Source organism: Macrotis lagotis, chromosome 1 (genome assembly GCF_037893015.1).
Source record: "Macrotis lagotis isolate mMagLag1 chromosome 1, bilby.v1.9.chrom.fasta, whole genome shotgun sequence".
Lineage (NCBI taxonomy): Eukaryota > Metazoa > Chordata > Mammalia > Peramelemorphia > Peramelidae > Macrotis > Macrotis lagotis.
In genome coordinates this window covers 794,806,335-794,829,634 of record NC_133658.1, presented here as the reverse complement: position 1 = coordinate 794,829,634, position 23,300 = coordinate 794,806,335, and the positions used below count along the sequence as shown (strand labels likewise).

General features: G+C 38.0%; 1 protein-coding gene and 1 non-coding gene across 2 annotated transcripts in view; both read left to right on the top strand.

Annotated features, from left to right (window-relative positions):
* BUD13 (BUD13 homolog) overlaps positions 1-4,942 on the top strand; it is a 42,924-nt gene extending 37,982 nt beyond the window's left edge. Inside the window, exon 11 of the mRNA XM_074216734.1 lies at positions 4,746-4,942. The gene's annotated coding sequence lies outside the window, so the exon portion shown is untranslated. The remainder of the gene's footprint in view (positions 1-4,745) is intronic.
* A 15,645-nt stretch (positions 4,943-20,587) lies between these two features.
* LOC141510539 (U6 spliceosomal RNA) lies at positions 20,588-20,695 on the top strand. The gene has a single exon (XR_012475007.1). It is a non-coding gene; the product is annotated as a U6 spliceosomal RNA (small nuclear RNA).
* The last annotated feature ends 2,605 nt before the right edge of the window (positions 20,696-23,300 follow it).

Here is a 23,300-nt window from a genome sequence, read left to right as displayed (position 1 = left end):
CATAAAGTAGGGGGAAATGTTTGAATGAGGTATGAAATGAAGAGGGGGGAAAACAAGAAGGTCTTGGTAGAAAATCTGAAAGTGAATCATGAAACAAGTTCTTCAACTAAGAAGGTGGAGGTAGAGGATGCTATGAAGAGGCTTTGAAGAGTAATAAAAAAGTTTTGAACAGCCACTTTCTGTGGAGTTGGTTAATGAATTGATTAAGGAGACATAAAAGAATTGCCTTGCTATAGTGAGTCCCCTTTTAAGATTATGTAACAAATCTGTAATGGACAGAGGCAGTATGATTTTGTGATTTTCTCCAATTCTATTTGGCAACATGTGAATAAGATCAAAGAACATGGATGGTGGGAGTAAACCAGAACTGAGGTTTGGCAAAGTGTTATCAACAAGAGATTAAGGGAGCAAGAGAGGAGGGTGTAAAGCATAGTTATAGAATTGAACCACTTCATCAGGTTGAGATACATAGTGGAGGAGAGTATAACCTCCACAATTTGTAGGTCTATGAAATAGCAGAGATGTAGGGGTTGGAGGGTATGCTGAGGACAAAGAATAAAATTGAGAATCATAAGACAGAGAAAAATGGAATGAAAAAGATTATGATCAGATAAAAGAATTTCAGAGTTTGTCCTTAGAGATTATTACCATTTTGGTGTTTAGCTAAGATGACATGGACGAACACCTGATCATGGGAACTGATTAGAAAGAGTATTTGAGGTGGTATTTGAGGGATCATAATATGTTTGAGCTGGACACTGAATTTATTGAGGGAGAAAGGAGAATTTCCTGAGGGTAAATAGATAATGGCCATTGGATACAGATTGGGTGATCAACTTGAAAGTGTAGGCCCTAAAGAAGAGAGGTTGCTTGACTGATATTGGTTGAGAGAGTGGAAATGGCAGTGGGAAACAGCATTCAAATTCCTTCACCATAACAAGTGAATCAGGAGATTTAAGTGAAAGTACACTTTACTGGAAAGAGTAGACTGGAATGGAGTGTCATTAGGAAGGTCTCCATGAGAGCTAGAAGAAGGAATGAAGAAGAATAACTAATATCTACTTAACAGTTTGCAGCACACTTTACAGTTTGCATATTACCTCATTTGATTTGTTATCCTCAATTTATAGATAAGAAAACAAGCTGAGAAGACAAGTGACTTGTCCAGGGCCACATAGAAAGATAACACTCAAGACTTTCTGACTCTTAGCTGCCAGTAAAAAGTTTACTATGCAAACTAATCTATTAATTATAAAGCAAACCTTGCAGAAAATCTAGTGAAAGGAAAATTAGATCTAGAATAGGGTATTGTAGGGGTGGGATAGGGCTGAGAGGGATGTGAGTGTAAGGGAGTAGACAACTGGGAATGAGTTTTTTTAAAGTCATTTCAATTGTATCCAACTCTTTGTGATACTATTTTGGGTTTTCTTGGCAAAGATACTTAGAGTGGTTTGCCATTTCCTTCTCCAGTTCATTTTACAGATGACGACCTGAGATAAGTAGGGTTAAGTGACTTACCCAGGTCACACAGCTTGTAAGTGTCTTGAGGCTGGATTGAACTCAGGCCTTTTTGGCTTCAGGGCTAGTCTCTATCTACTGTAACTACCATATTAACAACTAAGAGCTTAGAATCACTAAAATGGGAAGGGTGGAAGGGGTGGGAGCATACTAACCATTGAAAAATAAGTCTTAAGCAGAATATACCTATTTTAAAGCTGTCTGTAAGATGCATCCCTGCTAGTGCCGATAATAACTGCTTAGTTATTGGCCATAGTTAGTCCTACCACTCATTCAAGTTGGGTTAAGTTTCTGGGTGAGGGAGAAGGATGGGACTTATATTTAACACTTCCATGAGGGTAGGCAGAGGGCATGGAACATTTAGAAGGAAAAGAGAACCAAAACCTAAATAGAGTCATTTGTTTCTCAGAGATATGTGAATCACACAAGTTAACAACCTGTAAATAGAACTTAGTTTACCAACTGATAGCCTGTATAGCTTTCCCATCCACCAACTAACCTGTGCAAAGAAAAATGAAAATAACTTATATGACTGCGGTTGCTTCCCGGGATTGTCATCAACCCCTTCCTTGCCCAAAGCCAAACTAACTATTAAATATCAGAGTGAGTTTGGGGTTGCGGGTTTTCATTCATCTTTTGTCTTCCTAACACTATTTCTTCCCTCTACTTTATGATGGCAGAGGCGGTTCCCTTTTTACCCAGTCCCTCAGAGCTGGAGGTAGTTGCTCCTAGCTTTTCAGCCTCCGATACAGCTGGCAGGAGGCCAGGACAGGCTGGGTCCAGTGACTGCCAACCACCTTCCCACCTCCTTCCTCCAGCTGCCAAATGTGACTTTGATTAGCCTGCAGAGGGGGAAGAAAGCAGGAAAATAGAATATTAAAATCTTAATTCAATTTAAAACACTGTCATTCACAGGCATGCCAAACAGTGAGATGACTAATTATTATGCAAATGAGGCAGATAGAAAAGTGATTAATAATTGCACAAATTAAAAATTATTGTAAACATCCTGTGACGAGCGATAAGTCCAATGGAGAGGCACAGGCTGCAGGCCGGGGAGGCCGGAGCAGAGCTGGCTCTTGCATCCTTATTTCCTCATTAGGGGGATTTAATTAGTGACTGATGAGCAACAGCCCTGCTGCTGAGATTCAGGAGTGAGTGTCCAGGGGTGGCGCTGTCTGTTTGGAACCTTGATCATTTTTTCTTTCCTTTCTCCCTCCAAGTTTCAGGGTTAGAGTTTGCCTCTGTCAGCTGAGTTTAGAGCTAGTATGAGTCTTAGACTTGTTTCCCACCTGTCTCCTCTGTTGCCAGGTCGATGTCAGGGGACTGAACAGTGTTGGGCAGTGAGTATGAGTAACTGAAGATGCCAAATCAGGAACAAGCACTGTTGTGACCAGGTTGAAAGAAAACTGAATGTCAGAACATCTTTGGAGCAGGGATTGCTATGGAACTGGCCCAGTACTCTGCACTGTCATTTTAATCGATAGTCATTTCTTGATGCCCTACTCTGGACCAAGCCCAGGAAAAGAGAGGCAGTAGAGGTCACAGGTTTTGACCTTATATGACATTTCTCCTCTTTAGGGAAGAAAAAGAACATATAGAGATTTTGGGTTTTTTTTTTTTACAAGGCAATGGGATTAAGTGATTTGCTCAAGGTTACACAGCTAAGTAGGCATTTTGTGTCTTGAGATCAGTTTTGAACTCAAATCCTTCTGACTCAAGGACCAGTGCTCTATCCACTGTACTACCTGGCTGCCCCAAGAACATAAAGAGGTAAAGGGAATTTTAACTATGCCCTATCTGACAAAAAATAGGTCAATCCATTCAACAAAGACCATATAAAAAAAAAGCTGAAAATTAACCCTAGCAGATAATAACATGAGATTTTTGGTGATTATATGAACATTAGAAACTAGAAGAGTTGTTCTTAGGCCTGACCTGCCCTTGACTGCACTCTACAATCTCTAGTAGCTTTGGATCATCATCAGCCATTGACATAAATGTCACATAGGCCAGCCAACAAACCAGCTACTCCAAGGAGGAACAGTCAGGAGGCAAGAACAGTCAATGAGCAAACTTTGGGAAATAAAGTCAAGATGATATCAATGTGAAGGGAGGCTGCTTCTGGTCCTATAGCCATTTCTGTAAGGAAGGTTCCCTTCTGCTGGAACAGCCTCATGAGACTGTTGACAAGTCAGCAGAAGTTTGAGGTACAGCTGAATGGAGCAGTCAGCAAGTCAGCACTAGGGGAAAGGGACCTGGGGAGAAATTAGAATTTAAATCCAGATTGTTAGTGACTGCCTTTTGAAGAGGAGCCAGAGACCAACCAAGTTGCCCTGGATCATAACTTCCCATAACTAATTAGATATTGACCCTCCTAGAGACTGTGAATAGAACATTAGCTAATGTTTGTTTCTGGTGTAGATAGGGAATGACTGAGCAACTTGAATTATGTCTGGGACCTGCTGGCTTTGGAGCATGCCTATGGCAGTCTAAATCTGGGAAGAGTCACAGTATTTTGTTGTTATTATCTTTGATTCTGTGGTAACAGGGAAAGATTATAACTAGTTAAGTTTGTCAGCCAACTCCATTTTGTTGAGCTAATGTGAATAGGATCCTTTGAAATACAGTTCCAACCAGAGGAGAGTGGAGTTATCCCAGGGAGCCAAAGCTCAAGCCAAGTGTTTAATTAAACATAACCATACCCTTAGACTAAGGAGTTGCATCACTGTGACTTGTGATTGGGTGTAGAGGTAGCAGCTCTCTGAGAATCACATAGAGCTTGACATTTTCCTTGAGAACCCTTTGGTGTTCAATTCTTAGTATTGAGTAAGATCAGGCCAGTGGCTACAGCACCCACTAATAGGTTAAAAATATAACCTCAAAAGACAGAACTAACATTGTGAGGCAACTATTTTAGTTTATTTTTTTAAAAAATTAATATATATAATATATATAAAATTATTTTTTCAGCTACATGGAATGATTGTTTTCAACAATCATTTTTTTGCAAGATTTTGAGTTTTGCATTTTTCTCCCTTCCTCCTACCCCAACAGAAAGCAATCTAAAATAGGACATACATGTTAATCATGCTAAAAAATCCATGTTAGCAATGTTTTGAGAGAAGAATCAAATCAAAATGGAGGAAAAAAAATAGAGAAAAATATATATGGCAACTTTTAAAAATTAAAGATATTAAGTTTTGGTTTGCATTTAAACTCCACAGATCCTTCTCTGGATATGGACTCTCTGACAGACCACTGAATTTTGGAATGAATGAATGAATAAATAAGTGGAAAAAGCACAAATATAAAAGACAAATCCTATCCAGACCTGACAATCAAATGGGGAAGATGACACAGGGGTGAAGTGCTGTAAGTGTGTCACCGGTTTCTATCAGAGCCCACTGTCTGCTTTATTAAATCATTACCATTCAATCTTGGGGTTCCCAGATCTCATTTCACTAGGAAGGGACAAATAGACTCTAGATTTCCATAATATCTTCACTCCAAGAATTCAAAGAAGAAACTGTCAAGTAGGAAGCCCACTCAACTCTCCCTCCCCACCCACCTAGTCTGTTCTGATCACAGGAAGGGGAGACACCTTTCTTTCCATGTTCCCTGAAAGCAAAACAGGCTCCTCCTGAAGTAAAACAGTAGCCACTACTGGGCTCCTTAGGGTTTAGGACCAGTGTTTGCTGCTTCTCCTAACTTGTATGGAAAAGAACAAGAAAATGAAGACAGAGGAGGTGAGCTGATTGGGCAAAGTGTGACTTTAATTTAGAGGTCAGTCTTGGACGTGCCTGTCTCTGACAACCCTGTGTTGATCCTATAGAAAATTTATTGTCAGAGTGGTTGAGTTTAAATTCCAACTTTGCCATCCCTTGGACCAGACTCAGGGAGAAAGAGGTTGCTCTCTCTCAGCCTCAATTTCCCTTTTGGTTATGTAATCTCTTTAGCCCCTGGGTATTTTCTCCACCTGTCCTCCAAGCCTGGAATGCCCTCTTTCCTCATTTCTACCTACTTGCCTTCCTAGCTTTCTGTAGGTTCCAACTAAATCCTTCCTTCTACTGCAAGCCTTTCCCAACTCTTCTTAATTCTAATGTCTTATCTCTCATCTATATCCTAAGTATTCTGTATAGAGTTTTTATACATAGTTGTTTGCTTCCCCATTAGACTGTGACTCCTTGAGGGCAGGGACTATTTGAGGACTTTTTTTTTAGTTATCTCCAGTACTTAGCACATTATCTGAGAAATAGCAAGTGCCTAATAAATGTTTGTTGGCTAACATATGTTGACTGTAATATGAAGACTGGGTAGCTTGTGAGTAACATTTATAACCATATTTGGAATACTCACCTCTCCAAGGGAAATTGGAGTTCTTTATGGGGGATAAATGATGGCTAAGTGATTACTCCTTAATTTTCCTAGCTTCAAAAAAGTATTTTTAAACTTGGAATTATACCTATCTAATTATATATCAGGCATAGAAGTCTAGGGGGGATGATTCTTTTGGGGATCCAGAATAAAAGTCACATTCTCTAGTTGCACAGGATGGAAGAAGTTCCACGCTAGACCTGGAGGATAACAGCTTAATCTTTGTTTGCTTAACTTCTCCCTGCCACCATCTTTTTTTTTTTCCACAAAAGAATTGCAGACTGTGAGTAAACTATATTTATCAAAGCAAGCAAATAAGATAGGAATTGGGGAAGCCAAACATGATTAGTTTAGGCAATAGAATGTTCTAAAATTAGAAGTCTCTGCAATCTAGAAATGAGACCAAATCTCAACTGCAGAGAAAAAAGTTCTAATAGTAGACTCATTTAGGTGGGGGGCTCAAGCATGGGGAATCATGTGTTTCAATGGGATCCCAGTTTTCCTCATGACTCTAGAGATTCTCATTTAAAAGGTGAAAGTTTGCATTTTGCCTCTTCTACTCCTTTCTGAGCTTCCCTTCCTCTTTCACTTCTGCTTCTCTTTCAAACATCTCAGGAATCACATCTCATTGTGAAAAGGTTGTCCTTCAGGGACTGGCAACCTTGTCTGGAGATGAGGCTTTAGCTAATTTGAGGAGGGGAGGAGTTGGATTCTGTGCCCACTCCAGCTTCACTCCTTCCCTGATCCGACCCCATTCCTATTTAGCCAATCATGGTAGAAAACTTCTTTTAAGTTTGAGATTAATTCTGTGTGTCTTGACCCAATTAAGAGGTGGCTCCAGGTTCAGACCTGCCCATTAGTTTCACTTAAAAGTGTTAGCCTACTCCTTGAGGCTTAACTTAGCCCCTGATGATGAACTCCCACATTCACAAGTGTCTCCCCACCCCTTAGCCCTGACTCCCTCAGCAGGCACCAAGCTCTGCAGAACCTGCTCTCTCCACACCACCCAGAGTCAGCTGCCCATCTGCTCTTCTCCCACTGGCTGCCTTCCCTGGCACAGGGAGCTACTCGCCTTTTACTAGATGCTCACAAGGTGACTTTGTGCAATGCAATCTCAGCTGGTGTGGTGAGGCCGGAGCCTGAGATGGTGGGGAAGGAGGGAGGGGGATAACCAGGATGACTCCCTTGACCAGGCCCCTTTCCCCATCTGCTGCTTCATCCTTCAGGGAAAAAGAAGGGGAAGTGAAGGGGGGGAGAAGAGGAGGGCAGAAGACTGGAAGAAGAGAATAAAATCCATGCAAAGAAGATCTAAGAGAACTGATGAGCTTCCCTCCTGCTCTTTCAGTGGGGGGAGAGTTATTAACTTCTACTTGCCCAGTTTTAATTTTCAAAGAATTATTTTCTTTAGAGAGCTCTTTTTTCAGTACCTCTTTCCCCATTTAATCAATTCTGCTTTTTAAGGAAGAGGCAATGAAATTAGCTTTCCATGGTACATTCCCCCCTTCTCCACATTTAGGCATCTTCCTTTTTCCCTGTTCTAATTTATACTTGGTATAAGAAAACTTAAGTTTGAATCCCAGTTCTTTAACTTAAGAGCTTTGTGACTGGACAAATCTGTCTCTCAGTTTCCTCATCCGTAAAATGAGGCTAATAATGCTTGCACAATCAACTTGGTAGAATTGTTGTGAAGAGAGTGCTTTGTAAACTTTAAAGCATTATGTAAATGGAAACTATTATTGTCAATAAAAATAAACCTTTTCTAGAGAAATTGCTTTGGCCTGAGGAAAGTGAAAAGTAGAGTGGGGGAGGAGGTGCATTGGGAGTTGAATTAAGGTACAGGGAGTTGGGGGGTGGCCTGGTGTTTGAGTCTAGAAACCTTATACATTATAAATGGGTGGAGTAAGTAAACTCATCCAGTCCCCCTCCTTCCATCTGGGAGCTATTTAAATGGTTTTTGCTTTTTACAACACATTTCCCCTTGCCTTTTCTCCAAATCCTTCTCTTGTGACATAAATGACAATGCTTCCCCATGGGTTGAGTGGTCCATAAAACTCCAGAATGTGACCTGAACCAGATTAAAATGTAGTTCCTATATTGTTTTAATGTGTTTAGGTTTTTAAAAAAGTGTGGATTTGGTTTTCTAAGTCATTTTGTAACCCAAAAAAGATCCCTGTGTACAGTTTAGTGACCCTGTTTTTATTTAAACTTGATTACACTCAGTCTCACAACTTTCCACTGAAAGAGGTATATATTATCTTATTCCTTTTCCAAGACCAAGATTATTTATTATAATTATCCAATATTTAATTTGTTTTTTAAATTGTGTTGTGTTTTCTCAGTTCTGCTTATTAGGTTCTGTATCAGTTCATATAACTCTTCCCATGTTTCTCTCAGTCCCTTTTAGTCATTATTTCTTTACAATGCAATTTCATTGCATTCCATTCAGTTTGAGTAATGATGCCCAGTACTGTGGTATCTATCATGCTTCTAGTTCTTTGCTATCATAGTGACTCCACCATGATAATTTTGCCATATATAAGTGTATTTATGTGTATGTATGCTCTCTAGTCCCCCAATATAGGAACTACATTTTAATCTGGTTCAGGTCACAATAATAGGGACACAATAATTCATTCCTTGGGGAATGTATCCCAGGTCTTCTTAGCTCTATAGACTGTTGTTATTGTTTGTCCTTCATTCTAGAAGAAGACCATGACATGGGGGGGTGATACTATGACTCTACTTACATGCATACATATATGCCCAACAGTGGGATCTCAGTGTCAAAGTACATGTGTGTGTGTGTATGTATATTTATTTTAGCTTCTTTACACAGTATCGTTTAAATAGTGATTTAATATTTGCAAATTACTTTACATAGATTATAATCTTCACAATAACTTTATGAAGTAGCTGTTATTGTCTTTATTTTGCTGATGAGGAAATCAAGAATGAGATATGTGACTTTCTTTGGATTATACTGCTAGTGACTGAGGCAGGATTTGAATATATGTCTTCTTGACTCTGGGGACTAACACTATCTTCTATTAGATGCTGTAGGTCTCTCTTTGTCTCTCTGTCAGTCTCTCTCTTTCTCATCCATTGGATGAGCTCTCACTTTAGAAGACTTGTAGATTCACATCATCATCCCTGCAACTGCTCCCTCCTTAGAAGACCTTGATAAGACAGAGGCTGTCTTTCAATTTGTGCTTCAAGAATTTATCATAGTTTCTCACATATAGTAAGTGCTATGATCCAATGAGAGCATATGTGAAGAACTTTGTAAACTTTAAAACATTATATAAATGCTAGTTCACATTTTTATTAATTTGAATACCATATAATTAATTATATAATATATAAGTATAATTAATATTAATTATTATTCATTATTTATTAATAATGCTCCATTCATGTGCTAATTGGAGAAGATGGGGGGAGGGGGAGGGTTGCATTGTATCCAGTTAATTGTAATTTTAACAGAAGCTTTTTCTTGTTATTGCCCTTATTTTGATTGTCTAAGTCTTTGGTGATTAAGGGTGATGCCAAAGAACCCTCTAATGGGTTGCTGAGCTAGAAATGAGTAGGTGAATAAAAGCTTCCTTGAGGATCAAATCAGGTAAAGTCGACTGTCCTGTTGTGCCCATCTCTGAGCCTATGTCCTACCCAGGATGCAGATTCCTCCCTTTGGTATAGCTCATTCATCTTACAGCTTAGGTGGTCTCCTGGTGATTGATGCATTACCTGATACAATCAACCTTCCCTGCTATTAGCCACACCTGAGAGGACAACTTGTGTCTTGCTACTGGGAGATTTGGGATCTGGAGGACTCTGGAGACCAAGTTGGCAGAACATGTGCTTATGACTGATGACCAAGTGGGAGACAGAGAATTTGCTTTGCCCCATCTTCTGGACAATTCAGAGTTGACCTCTTGCTTCTAAGCAGAAAGGAGGAGGAAGGAGAGGCACCACGTTGTTTCTTTTAGACATCCACTTAGTTCTGGTTCAGCAACCAGTTAGAAAAGTCATCACATAGGGTAACCCTTGGATCATCATACTGGAGCCATGCAAGGACTTTCTGCATAGCTTCAAAGGTTGGACACCAGGGGGGTGATGCCATGACTCCACTTGTGATGAGGGCACAAATGATATGGTCAGAAGAAATTCAAAATCTTGGCAAAATATTACAAACTCTTAGGCAAGAAATGAAGACCTGAAAGATGCTAGAAGGTAGTTTAAAAAAACAAAACAAAACTTCTGTCAATTGAAGGCAAAAGTTTCAGAGGAAAATGAAAATGCAGACTTAAGAAGTAAAAGGTTGGTTAAGAATATAGTGTCAGGGGCAGCTAGATGGTGCAGTTTTAGAATCAGGAGGACCTGAGTTCAAATATGACCTCAGACACTAATTAGTTGTGTGACCCTGGGCAAGTCACTTAATTCAAATTGCATCAAAAAAAATGCAGTATCTGATCTCACATCCATTTCTTTGCAGAGGTAGGGAGGTCCACAGCTGTGGAACACTGCATAGATTATCCAATTTTTAAAAAATATATTCATCAGATTTTTTATATTTTTCTTTTCTTTAAAAATATTTTTTGTTGGGGGCAGCTAGGTGGCGCAGTGGATAAAGCACCAGTCCTGGAGTCAGGAGTACCTGGGTTCAAATCTGGTCTCAGACACTTAATAATTACCTAGCTGTGTGGCCTTGGGCAAGCCACTTAACCCCATTTGCCTTGCAAAATATATATATATATATATATATATATATATATATATATATATATATATATATATATATATTTTTTTTTTTTTTGTTAAATGAGCTTGCTTTCTGGTAAGGAGGAGGTGGAGGAAAGAGGGTTACCAAACAACTTAAAATATAGGTAATGTAAAAGAAAAGATATTAATAAAATTTTATGAAAAAAAAAGATGGCACTTGAAAATGAGGTTTGAATTTCTGATCTATTACTTCAAATTTGGGAATGTAAACTCCTGCCCAGGGATGGAGTATATCTGACAAGGGTGAGTATGAATGTTTTTTGCCTTGAGCCTTTGCAAATCTAATCAAGAGGGCTTTAAACTCAAAAGGAAAAGGGGGGGGGAGGGATGAAAATTGTTAACTTATATCCCCCAAGGTAGATAACCATAAAGATTAGCTAGAAAAGAAGTAGAGGTGCCCAGGTGTTCATTGGAGATAAAAATCTAAGGAAGGAACTAACAATAATAAGACATATGCCTCAGGTCTCTATAGACAAATTCACCAAGTTTTGGGTAACAAGGAAGGGATACTAATCCAACAAGGCAAATTTGATCTTGAATGTATTACTCATATGTTTCAAAAGAGCCTCATGACAAGTATACAGTAAGGAACAAAGGAGTGGTAATCAGAATAACATTGTATATTAAGAAAGTAGAGGCAACTAGGTGTCGAATCAAACTAAAATTCCACCTCATGTGACCTGGGTAAATCACTTAACCTCCTCCAGTCTCAGTTTCTTTCTTATTATCTGTTAAATGGGAATAATAATAGCAACTCCCTCCTAAAGTTATTGTGAAGATAAAAATCAGATTATATCTGGAAATACTTGATATTATTAAATATACTCCTATGAGGAAATCCAGATATCAAAGGAAGAAATGTGGTATAGAATATTTAGGTGAAATTCAACAGAGGCAGAAACTGAGGCAATATTGTCATAGAAATATGTTCCAGTAACCTGGACAGAAAGACAGTATTTGGGAAAGAGATCACAACCTTGAATTAGAGTAGTGATAGGATACCTTAGTAATCTCAGAATCTCAGCATCTCTGGAACATTCTTTGCCCAAAGCAGAAACACCAATAGTTTCTCATTTGCTTTAACGATAATTTCATTCTTCTGAAGATGAAGAACCAACGAGGTGAGCATCTGTTTTGAATATGATTCTCACCAACCAGGATTATTGTGCTAGCAGGGAAGTTATGGTGCTAGCAGGAAAGATGTAAACATTCCCTCTTAGAATTCTGGATGAAAGAAGAACCTGGGAATAATATGATGTACAAGCTAGATTGATGAGTACCAGATTTTTAAGGATTCAGGTTCATAGGAAGGTTACTTTGAACCAAAATTCTAAAGTCCAGGAGGGATGGAATGCACTTAAAAGCAAAAAATCTGAGAAGGCAAAAAGAAGCATCTTCCAGAAGGAAAAAAAAAGTTTCTTAAAAAATCCATGTGGATGCCCAAGTAGCTCATTGACCAATTGAAACATGCAAAGTTCATATAAGAGCTGATATTTGAGGATTAGTACAGAAGGTGTCAGAAGCATTGATTCTCAGATCCCTCCTATTGCAATTCTACCTTCTTCATAGTTCAGGGTCCACTCTATGGGGCTTATCTTGGATCTCTGAGCTCTCTTTAATGTCACAGTAGAGGAAGGCTACCTTGACAAGAACTGAGGAGTTTTCCAGAGTCTTTTTTGAAATGTGCTTCTAGAAAGTGCTCTGGGGTCTAGGGAAGGCTTGGGGAAGTGGGAAAATAACGTGTGTGTGTGGGGGACTGGTACTTCCAATACAGGTGTTGTCTCTGCTAGGACCAGGCAGCAAGTGGTTGTCCCAACACTGTCCTCCAAAGGTCCCTCAGCTTTATAGTTGCTCTCCTGGGAAAGGGAAGAATAAAGGGGGAGGAAGGGAGGGAGGAAAAGGAAAAGGGAGAGAGCTAGAGACAATTCAAATCTTGGTGGTATTTTCAGGTAGTAACTTTGGTGGGACTAAAGTCAATTGAACTGACAGGTTGCAATTGGGATATGCATGTCCCAGCTCTGCCTAATTGTGGAATAATTAAAAATATGTCAAGATTAAAATTACTAATAATATTTGCTCTCAACTCAGAATTTGTGCCTCCTTCCCTTTCCCTACCTTTTCTGAAAGAAACCTTTCTCTGTCTCCTGGCCATCTACTGAGTGTTGGAAGCTAATGAATTTTTGCAAATACTGTAGTGAGGGTTCAGCTAGGAAATATCCACAGGGCAGCTGAATGGCTCTTGGTTGTGGTTTCTTTTCTTTTACAAGATATTTAATATTTATAACCCCTTATCCTTGTGAGGAATTAGGAAGGGGCTGGATGAGAAGGGAAAAAAAAGACAGCACCCTGGGGAAGCAGGGACAGGGAGGAAGGGGGGAATAGGGATAGGAATGTTTATGAAGCTTCCTTTCTCTCTTTTATTTTCAATTACAAAGATACCTAAGCTAATTAAGTGCTAATAACCTTGTTAATTTAAAATGCCTCCTCTCTCTTCTGGCCATCCCAGGGAAGAATTAAACCAAAAGAAATAATATTATCTGACTTTTTTTTTTGGTAGCTCTTAGTAGTTTACAAACCATTTTAAAGGAGGTATCTTATTTGGTCTTTACAACAGACTAGTGAGGCAGACAGGACACAGATGGGGAAACTAAGGATCATGGGTGAAATGATTTGCCCAAGGGCTAATGAGTGACAGAGAAAAGATTCAAATCAAAATGCCCTAATCACAAATACAATATTAATTAGGCAACAAATATTTCTGAAGTGCCAACTATGTGCTCTGTTTTGGGTAAAGCACTAGGAATACAAATAGTCAAAAGATAGTTCTTGCCCTCTAGGAGCTTACAGTCTAATTTTATATAATACTTGCAGATATATCTATATCTAAATCTATATCTAAAAATATACACAAATATGTATGGGTGTATATATTTTATACATATATATATTAAGCTATATATGAGATAAGTAGTAAATAATTAGCAAAAAAGATGTTAGAATTAAGATGGGTTTGGAAGGCTACCTGTAAAAACTAGTAATTTTAGTTGTGACTTTAAGGGAGCCAGGAAAGCCAAGAGAGTGATGAAGAGGCAAATCATTCCAGATATGAGAGACAAGCCAGTGAGAGTGCATGGAGTGACTTATTCAAAGAACAGCAAGGAGGCCAGTGTCACTAGATTTAAAAATATGTGGTGGGGAGTAAGATGTAAAAAGATTGGAAAGGTATGTGGGAGGGGTGGGAGAGTGGAGGAGTAGGTCATGAAGGGTTTTGCGCAACAAAGATGGAGGCTGTAGGGAATTACTAATTAGAGGAGTGACGTGGTCCAACCTAAGCTTATTTCCTATATATCTTGTAGGTAGAAGCAGACCCAGTCAGGATGGTTGAATGATTTTCTTTACCTTTGTTCAGTACTACATCTGTAGGAATAAAAGCTGGTGAGAATCATCCAAGGCTGAAACTTAGTACAGCTTCACAGATATGATTAGAAGGCCAGAGATTTAAAAGTAGACAACAGTGTAAAAGTTGTACTGGTTCAGGTCAAGATGGGGAAAAGAGGAGAGAGTAGCCAATACAGGGAAGATGGCCTAAAAGAGACCTGGAGGGTGTAGAATTTGGAAATTGATATGTGATTAAAGAATAGAATTTGGTAAGGTAAGACATTTTGCCATAGAGGTGGGAAGTCAATATATTATTATGGTCAGATAAAGGACTTTTAGGACAACTAGGTGGCTCAATGGATAGAGTACCAGGCCTGGAGTCAGGAAGACTCCTCTTCCTGAGCTCAAATCCCATCTCAGATGCTTAGTGGCTATGTGACCCTGGATAAATCACTTAACTTTGCCTCAATTTCCTCAACCATAAAATGATCTGAAGAAGGCAATAACAGACCACTACATTATATTGCCAAGAAAACTCCAACTGGTATCACAAAGGGTTGGACATGACTGAACAACAATTAAAAAACTTCACTTTGAAAACATGGGTAAAGGCAAGATCAAAGATATCTTCAGTTTTGGTCATGGCTGAGATAGGGTTCAGATCATAGAAAGTGAATAAACTGAGGAACTAACAAGCTAGGATATTGAGGGAAAGCTAATATATATGTATATGTTGAAGTCCCCTAATATGAGGACAGGGATTGTGAAGGACAGAAAAATTGTGAGCTGTAGAACTCATTGAGGAAGGAAGTAGAGTGATCTGGAGATCTGTAGAAAACAGCTACTAGCATTGTGATTGGGTGATATGAATAAAATGGATTGTAGGAGAAGAGAGGTTACTGATTCCTGGAGGAAGGGAGAGAATCTAGAAATCTCAATGGGGAGTAAGGAATATTCCTACTCTCCTATCTCTACTAATGACCCAAGGCTAATGAATGAAGGTACTACCACTACTAGAAGATGTATCCAGGGGGGTGGCTAGGTGGTGCAGTGGATAGAGCACCAGCCCTGGAGTCAGGAGTACCTGAGTTCAAATCTGGTCTCAGATGCTTAGTAATTACCTAGCTGTGTGGCCTTGGGCAAGCCACTTAACCCCATTGCCTTGCAAAAAAAAAAAGACCTAAAGAAAATGTATCCAGGGAGGTTATTATTATTTATTTTTAGCATCCTTCTCTTTTTAAGTTTTGAGTGTCAAATTCTCTCCCTCCTAATGTTCCCCTTCCTACTGTGAAGGAAAGCAAAATAATATCAATTATACATGTAAAACCATGCAAAATATATCACAAAAAGCAAAAAAATAAAACGAGAAAATTATACTTCAACTTGTACTCAGAGTTCATCAGTTTTCTCTCTCTAAAGTCTCATCTTGAGTCCTTTGAAATTGTCTTGGATCATTGTATTGATGAGAGTAGCCAAGTCTTTCACATTTGATCTTCATTACAATATTGCTCTTACTAGTTACAATGATCTCCTGGCTCTTTTGACTTAACTTTGTTCATAAAATTCTTGCTATTTTTTCCCTGAAATCATTCATTTCATCATTTCTTATCACACTTCATTGCAATTATATGTCACAACTTGCTCAGTCATTCCTCAATTGATGAGCTTACCCTTAATTTCCAGTTCTTTGCTAACTCCAAAAGAGTTACTATAAATATTTTTTGTACATATGGATCTTTTCTTTTTCTTCAATCTCTTTGGCATATAGGCCTAGTAGTAGTATTGCTGGATCATAAGGTATGTATTGTTCTATAACCCTGTGGGACTTATTGCAAATCATTCTCCACATTGGTTGAATCAGTTTATGAATGTACCAAATTTCTTTGATCTCTTCTAGCATTTGTCATTTCTGATAGTGTAAAATGGTACCTCTGACTCTTGTTTTAGTGTGTATTTCTCTAATCAATAGAGAGAGCATTTTTTCATGGGATTACATATAGTTTAAACTTCTTCTAAAAACTGTTCATATCCTTTTTGCCATTTATCAATTAGGAATGGACCAGATTTTCCTGATTTTGACTCAATTCCCTATATATTTCATAAATGAGACCTTTATCAGAGAAACTTGATATAAAATTTTTTTGTATATCACTCCATTAGCTGTGGTACTTTTTGTCAAAATGTAGTTTCCTTGATTATTTTAATTAGGTATATTTTTGTTTTTTGCTTCATCTGAGATCATGATGACTACCCTTGCCTTTTTAACTTTAGCTGAAGCATAATAGATCCTACTCCATTCCTTTATTTTAACTCTGTATCTTTCTTTTTTAAGTGTGCTTCTTATAAACAACTTATGTTAGATTTTGGTTTTTAATGCGTTCTGCTATTTATTTTATTTTCTGGGTGAGTTTATCCCATTCTCATTCGCAGTTATGATTACTGACTTTGTACCATCTTCTTCTGTTAAATCTTCTCTTTCTCTTTTTATCTTGTCCCTTCTCAGAAGTGTTTTGCTTCTGACCATTGCCTCCCTTAATCTCCTTCCATATGTCTTTTCCCCTTCCTCTCCTACAGTAAGATATATTTCTATGCCCATTTGAGTGTAGATATGTATTCTTCTCTCTTTGAACTAATTTTGATGAGAATAAGTTTTCAAGTATTGCCTGCTACTCCTCCCCCAATTTTTTCTTCTATTATAAAAGTTCTTCCTTGCATGCCTCTTTTATTTGAGAAAAAATTTCCCATTTTACCTCTTCCTTCTCTCTCAGTGCATTGCTCTTATCTTATTCCTTAATTTTTTTTACAAAATCATCCCAACATAATTGATTCACACCCTTTATCTGTATAGTCTCTAAATTGTCCTAATAATGATAAAATGCTTCCCAAACAGGAATATAAATGATTTACCTTTTTTGAGTTTCTTATGATTACTTCTTTTGTGACCAATTTTTCTCCTGAAGGATTTTACTCCATTTTGTTGGGTGTCATATATTATAGCATTTTTTATGTTATAATCCTAGCTCTTTTGTCTTCTGAAATATCATATTCCAAACCCTCTGCTCCTTTAACATGGAAACTACTAAATATTGGTGATCCTGACAATGGTTCCATGATATTTGAATTGTCTCTTTCTAGCTGCTTGCAATATTTTCTCCTTGACCTGGGAGTTCTGGAATTTGGCTGTAATTCTGCTGGGAGTTTTCATTTTTAGAATCTCAGGAAGTGATTGATAGATTCTTTTGATTTCTATTTTATCCTCTGGATCTAAGATATCAAGAAAATTTTCCTTTATAATTTCTTGAAATTATAAAGAATCTTTTTTTTTGATCTTGACTTTCAGATAGTCTAATAATTCTTATTTTCTCTCCTCAATCTATTTTCCAAATCAGTTGTTTTTTAATGAGGCATTTCATATTTTTTTCCTTTATTAATTTGACTTTGTTTTTATTGTTTCTTGGTGTCTCATGGAGTTATTAGCTTCTACTTGCCCAGTTTTAATTTTCAAAGAATCATTTTCTTTAGAGATCTCTTTTTCAGTACCTCTTTTCCCATTTGATCAATTCTGCTTTTTTAAGGAATTCTTTTCTTCAGTTAATTTTTGTACTTTCCTTTCCATCTGTCTATTTTACTTTTTTAAGGAATTTTTTTCTTTGATTGATTTTTTTATGCCTCTCTTACCATTTGACCAATTCTGTTTTTTATGGTTGTAATTTTTATTTTCTTCAGATTTTTTGGTGCTTCTTTACCAGTTGTCAATTCCTTGCTCATAATTTTCTTGCTTTACTTTCATTTCTTCCCAATTTTTTCTCTACCACTTTTATCTCTTTCTTTAATGCTTCCATAAATTCTTATTGAACTTGGGTCCAATTAGCATTTTTCTTTGAGAAGTTTTTTGGGGAGTAGCAGCTTTCTCATTTATGTCTTCTTCTGAGTTTATGTCTTGGTCTTCCCTGACATCACAGTATCTTTTTTTTGGGGGGGGGCGAAATCTTTTTTGTTGTTTGTTCATTTTTACAACCTATTTCTTGACTTGAACTTTTTGTTAAAGTTGGGCTCTGCTTATGGCAGGTATGAGAGCTTGGAGGGTGGTGAGGAGGTGTTGATGTAAATGTCAGACTTTTTCATGCTGCTGTTTTTCAACCTAATTCTAGAGGTCTTGTGTTGTGATCTGGGTAGAAGTGTGGATACAACTCTCCTGTTCTGTGTTCTTTATCCAGGAAGGGCACTCACTGCTCCTCTACAGCCTCAAGTACTAATACTCCTCTGAATCCTGGAACTGCAACCAGGGTCCCTGGTCCCTTGCAACCAACCAGAAATGTTCCTCCATGCCTTGGAATGAGAACCTGGAACTACTTATGGTCAATCAATGCTAGTTATATGCGATAATACTAGAAAAGGGCTGTCTGTAATCTCTTTGTGATCATTAGTCATTCCCCTATCACTCTCTATGGGCTGAGAGCTCCCAAAGTTGCTGCTTCTACTGTCACAGAATCCAAGGCCTATAACTGTTGGTGGTCCTGAGTTTTTGCTGCAGTGTCCCTGAACTCACCTTTTTAGGCTGGAAAAATGTTTCATTCTGACCTTTTGCTGGCTCTGCTGTTATAAAATTTGATTTGAAGAGTTATATTAAAGTTATTTAGAAGGGAATGTTGGAAGAGTTCAACTCTGCCATCTTGACTCTGCCCTCTCTAGCTTTCTGTAATAGTTAGTAGATAGAAGGAATGGGAGAAGAAAAGATTTAGGATGAAGGCGAATTTGTTAACTATTGAACAGGTATTCCAGAGGGCACAATAGAAGGTGTGAGTGGCATTTGATTGGGACTTTGGGGTGGGAAGGTTGGGGGAGATGGAAATAAGAAATCAGGTGGTAGGGGATGGGGTTTTGATGATGACCTCTAGAGGTTTAGAATCATTAGTATGTGTAGGGTATGATCAATATTCATCATTGAATGGAAGGTGCCGAGCAGGATATTCCGTTTCACTTCTCTTCTTTCCTCTGAAGCCTGGAGATTAGACAGGAGTTCATATAGATGGAGGCTGAACCTGCACAGCAAGAGATAGAAGTCCTACTTTTCTTCAACTTTCTTCTTGTTTCAAGAGACACCTGCAGGAACATGTGCATTAGGAGAAGGAAGCTGGGGTTGTGGTCAGAGGGAGATCTGAATTCTTTTTTCACCTGAGACTGAAGAAAACGTGGGCAAATTTCAGGGGGAAGATGGGACGGGACAAAAGTCAATTAGGCCCTTGCTGCCTTCCCTCAGGGAACACTTGTGCCAGGAGAAGAAATGACAGGGAAGAGAATATTGTTGTGGGATGGAATGAAGAGGGGGAACCAAGGAGGAAGGGAAGGGATAGCGTGGTATTTAATTAGAGGTGTCAAACACATGGATCTTGTTTAGCATGAGACCAGTAACACCCTCCAATATGGCCTGAACTGAATTTAAAGTGTCATTGGGAAATATTTGACAAAAATGCAATAAAACAAAGTGAATAGTAAATTTTAAAATTAAGTTAATACATCCCATAAGGTTCTCTACATATTATTTGAATTTGACACTTCTGATCTAGGATTCCTAGTTCATCAGAAAGAGTCCTGCATTTAGGAACAGAAAACTTGACTCCAAAGTCCAATTCCTCTTGGGCTGACTATAGGCAAGTTAGTTTGTCTCGCTGAAACTTCTCAGATGCTCAGCAAGGGCTTAGACTAGTTAGACCCTTACTGACTCCAAACTTGTTGCTCTATTCATAGCCAGCAAGTTACCTTGTAAAAAGGCATATAGAAATAAGTCACAACTAACTTTCTTTTTCTTTCTTTCTTTCTTTCTTTCTTTCTTTCTTTCTTTCTTTCTTTCTTTCTTTCTTTCTTTCTTTCTTCCTTCCTTCCTTCCTTCCTTCCTTCCTTCCTTCCTTCCTTCCTTCCTTCCTTCCTTCCTTTCTTTCTTTCTTCCTTTCTTTCTTTCTTTCTTTCTTTCTTTCTTTCTTTCTTTCTTTCTTTCTTTCTCTTACTTTTTCTTTCTTTCCTTGTTTATTTCTTTTTCTTTGTTTCTCTCCTTCTTTCTTTCTTCCTATCTCCCTTCCTCCCTTTCTCCTCTCCCTCCCTTCCTTCCTTCCTCCCTCCCTCCCTCCCTCCCTCCCTCCCTCCCTTCCTTCCTTCCTTCCTTCCTTCCTTCCTTCCTTCCTTCTCTTTCTTTTTTTCTTTCTAATTTTTCCACCTTAAAGACTGTTTAGTACTTTTTTGGATACTCTTACAGTTTTATCTTTTCTGTAATCATTATATTTCATTGTATAATATGGCATTCTTGTATATCTTAGATTTGGACCCAACTCTTTCAAACTTTAAGCCCAGCACTCAGTCTGCTCTGCCTCACTGTCTTGGTTCTGTTCTATTTAACACTTTTATTGATAACTTGGAAGAAGGGGTAAAACTCATTAAATTTTCACATTTCAATAATAATCAACTTTTACATAGAACTTTTTGTGGTTGAATTATTTTAGTCATATCCAACTCTTTGTGACTCCATTTGAGATTTTCTTGAGTACTCGTTTTGGTAGCACATATATTAAAATTGGAATGATGGTGGAGAAGATTAGTATGGCCTCTGCATAAGGATGACATGTATATTCATGAAGAGATTTTCTTGGTAAAGACATTGGATTAGTTTGCCATTTTCTTCTCCAGCTCATTTTATAGGTAAGAAAACTGGGCAAACAGGGTTAAATGACTTGTTCAGGGTCCCACATCTAGTATCTGAATTCATATTTGAACTCATGAAGATAAATCTTCCTTTTTCCAAGTCCAGTGTCCTATCCATTGCACCACCAGAGGGGAGTTTATCAAATTTGCAAATGACATAAATATAATAATAATAATAATAATTATAGTATTATTCAGCATTTAGATAACACCTATTATGTTCCATTCATTGCACTAAATGCTTTACAAATAGGATCTCATTTGATTCTCATGACAACTCTTCAAGATCAATGCTATGATTATTCATATTGTACAGTTTAGGAAACTGAGGTAAGTAGAGGTTAAGTGACTTGTCTAAGGTTACATAGCTAATAAATGTGTGAGCCCCAGTTTTGTACTTAGGTTTTCCTGATCCCTGTCCTGGTTCTTTATCCATTTGGCTACCTTGGTACTACCTCTTGGCAGAGGAAGCTGGGAAGGACATTTGGCATGCTGGATTACAGAACTGAATATCAAAAGCTCCAGGCAGACCGCAGACCATCATGATCTGTTGAATTTAATAAGAAAAACATTTAATGAGGATAAATCTAAGTTTCTATTAAGTTTAAAAAAAGAAGGAAAAAAAAGAAAAAACAGTCTGCACAAATTTAGGGTAGGGGGCATGACCAGATCAATATGAGCCAATAGAATGATGTGTTTGTCAGAAAAGGCTACTCCAGTGAACACTAATCCTATGATTTTGTGATTTCATCTGTATAGGTATTTCCTGTATTTGTACAACTCCATATCCATCTAGACCACCTTAAACTGTTTGATTCTTGCCCACATTCTCCCATGCCCTCCACAGAGAATCTTATCCAATGGACTGGAGGCTTTCAAAGTATTTTCTTATTGCTGGGCACAAGTGTGGCTGTTGAACTGTCCATCTAATATCTTTCTCTTCCATTACTTCCCTAAATGACCTATCTCCTTTTGCCATCCTATATTTTCTAAATGATATTACTTATACCACTTGCCCCTCATTGTACATCACTGGAAATATGCTACAGATAACGTGCGCCTACCATGCAGCTAGCTCTCCATTGACCTTTGGCTCACCTACACATTTAATTTCCTGGATACTATTGTTTACCAAGATTTACAACCATGCACAACCATTGGGAAAGCATTTGTCTTTTAAATAAGAGTGACTTGGTATTGCTAAAAATATTAAACAGTTTCTCAAAACCAATCCATCCTTTTGTCTGTCCTATTTGATTCTGGAACCAATTTATTTTCTATCCGCAATCTTTGTATTATCTCAGCCTTCTAAACAATATGACATAGTCTAGATGAACAATTAGCACTTTTAATCTATTTAGTTTTTCCCTATATAGGTCACAGAATCAAAGATTTAACTTGAGACCTTTGAGTTTAACTCTCATTTTACTAATGAGAAAACAGGCTGTGATTTCTTAGGGTCACACAGAAAATGCTGACAACTGAATTTGAATTCCTAACTCCAATACCAACATTGTCTTCAGTATATTACTAACTGCCTAATTACACTTAAGATTATCATGCTGATCTTTTGGGGACTAATCCTAGATCTACTTGAGGAGTTCCCAGGGCTTGATGGAATCAGAATAAATATCATCCACAAATAGGAACATCTGTAGGATGCCACTGTATTATAGGGAATATGTCTTCCTTTTGGACTTTGGGGAAGGTATCTTCCATTACATCAGTGAATGCTGATGATGAACAAATGCCTTTGTGTTTTGATATGAAACAATGGAATGAGTTCTGACTTTGGAGTCAGTGGCCCTGGGTTTGATTATGGACCTGGTGATAACTTCCTTTATAGTTTTGAGCGAGAAATCACCTGACCTTTGTGAGCTTCAATTTCCTTTCCTCATCTGAAAATGAAGTGGTTGGATTAGCTGACCTCAAAATCAAAGATTTTCCATGTTTGGCTTGAAGCTAATTGGATTATTGAACAGTGTTATCTCTGTGGCTGCACTGATTGGGGAATCTTATATGATTTTAACATGTACAAGGGAACTTCCCTATTGGAAGAGAACTATTAAATCAGTATTTTGCTTTATTCCAAAAAAAAAAAAACCATTTTTATCACCCACACAGTGGAATATTGTATATTTGATGTACTTCTTAATTAATTGTATCTATGGGAAGATGTGGACTGTGCAATTGCCTGAAATATCCCTGTACCTGAGCAATCTGAGCTTAGGGGTCAGTCCTTGATTTAACCCTTCTCTCCCTTCACTTCCCTTCCTCAATGCATTCTTACCCCCTTTCTCCCAGCCATACTGTAGATTCTTGAGTACCCAGACACTTTCTAAATGACCCATTGAAGGCTACTGCTGTCTACAATGGGAAAATGGATTTGCTGGATCAGTCTAGGTCTAAGTAGAACCTCTGTCCCCTCATGTAGAACTGAGAGCTCAGTCAACCAACCATGGCTAGCATTCTTTCTTACCCATTGGTCAAAGAATCCTACAAAATAGAAGAGTTTTGCCCCTTCTGTCATGGATACTATCAGTGGGCATCCTCTG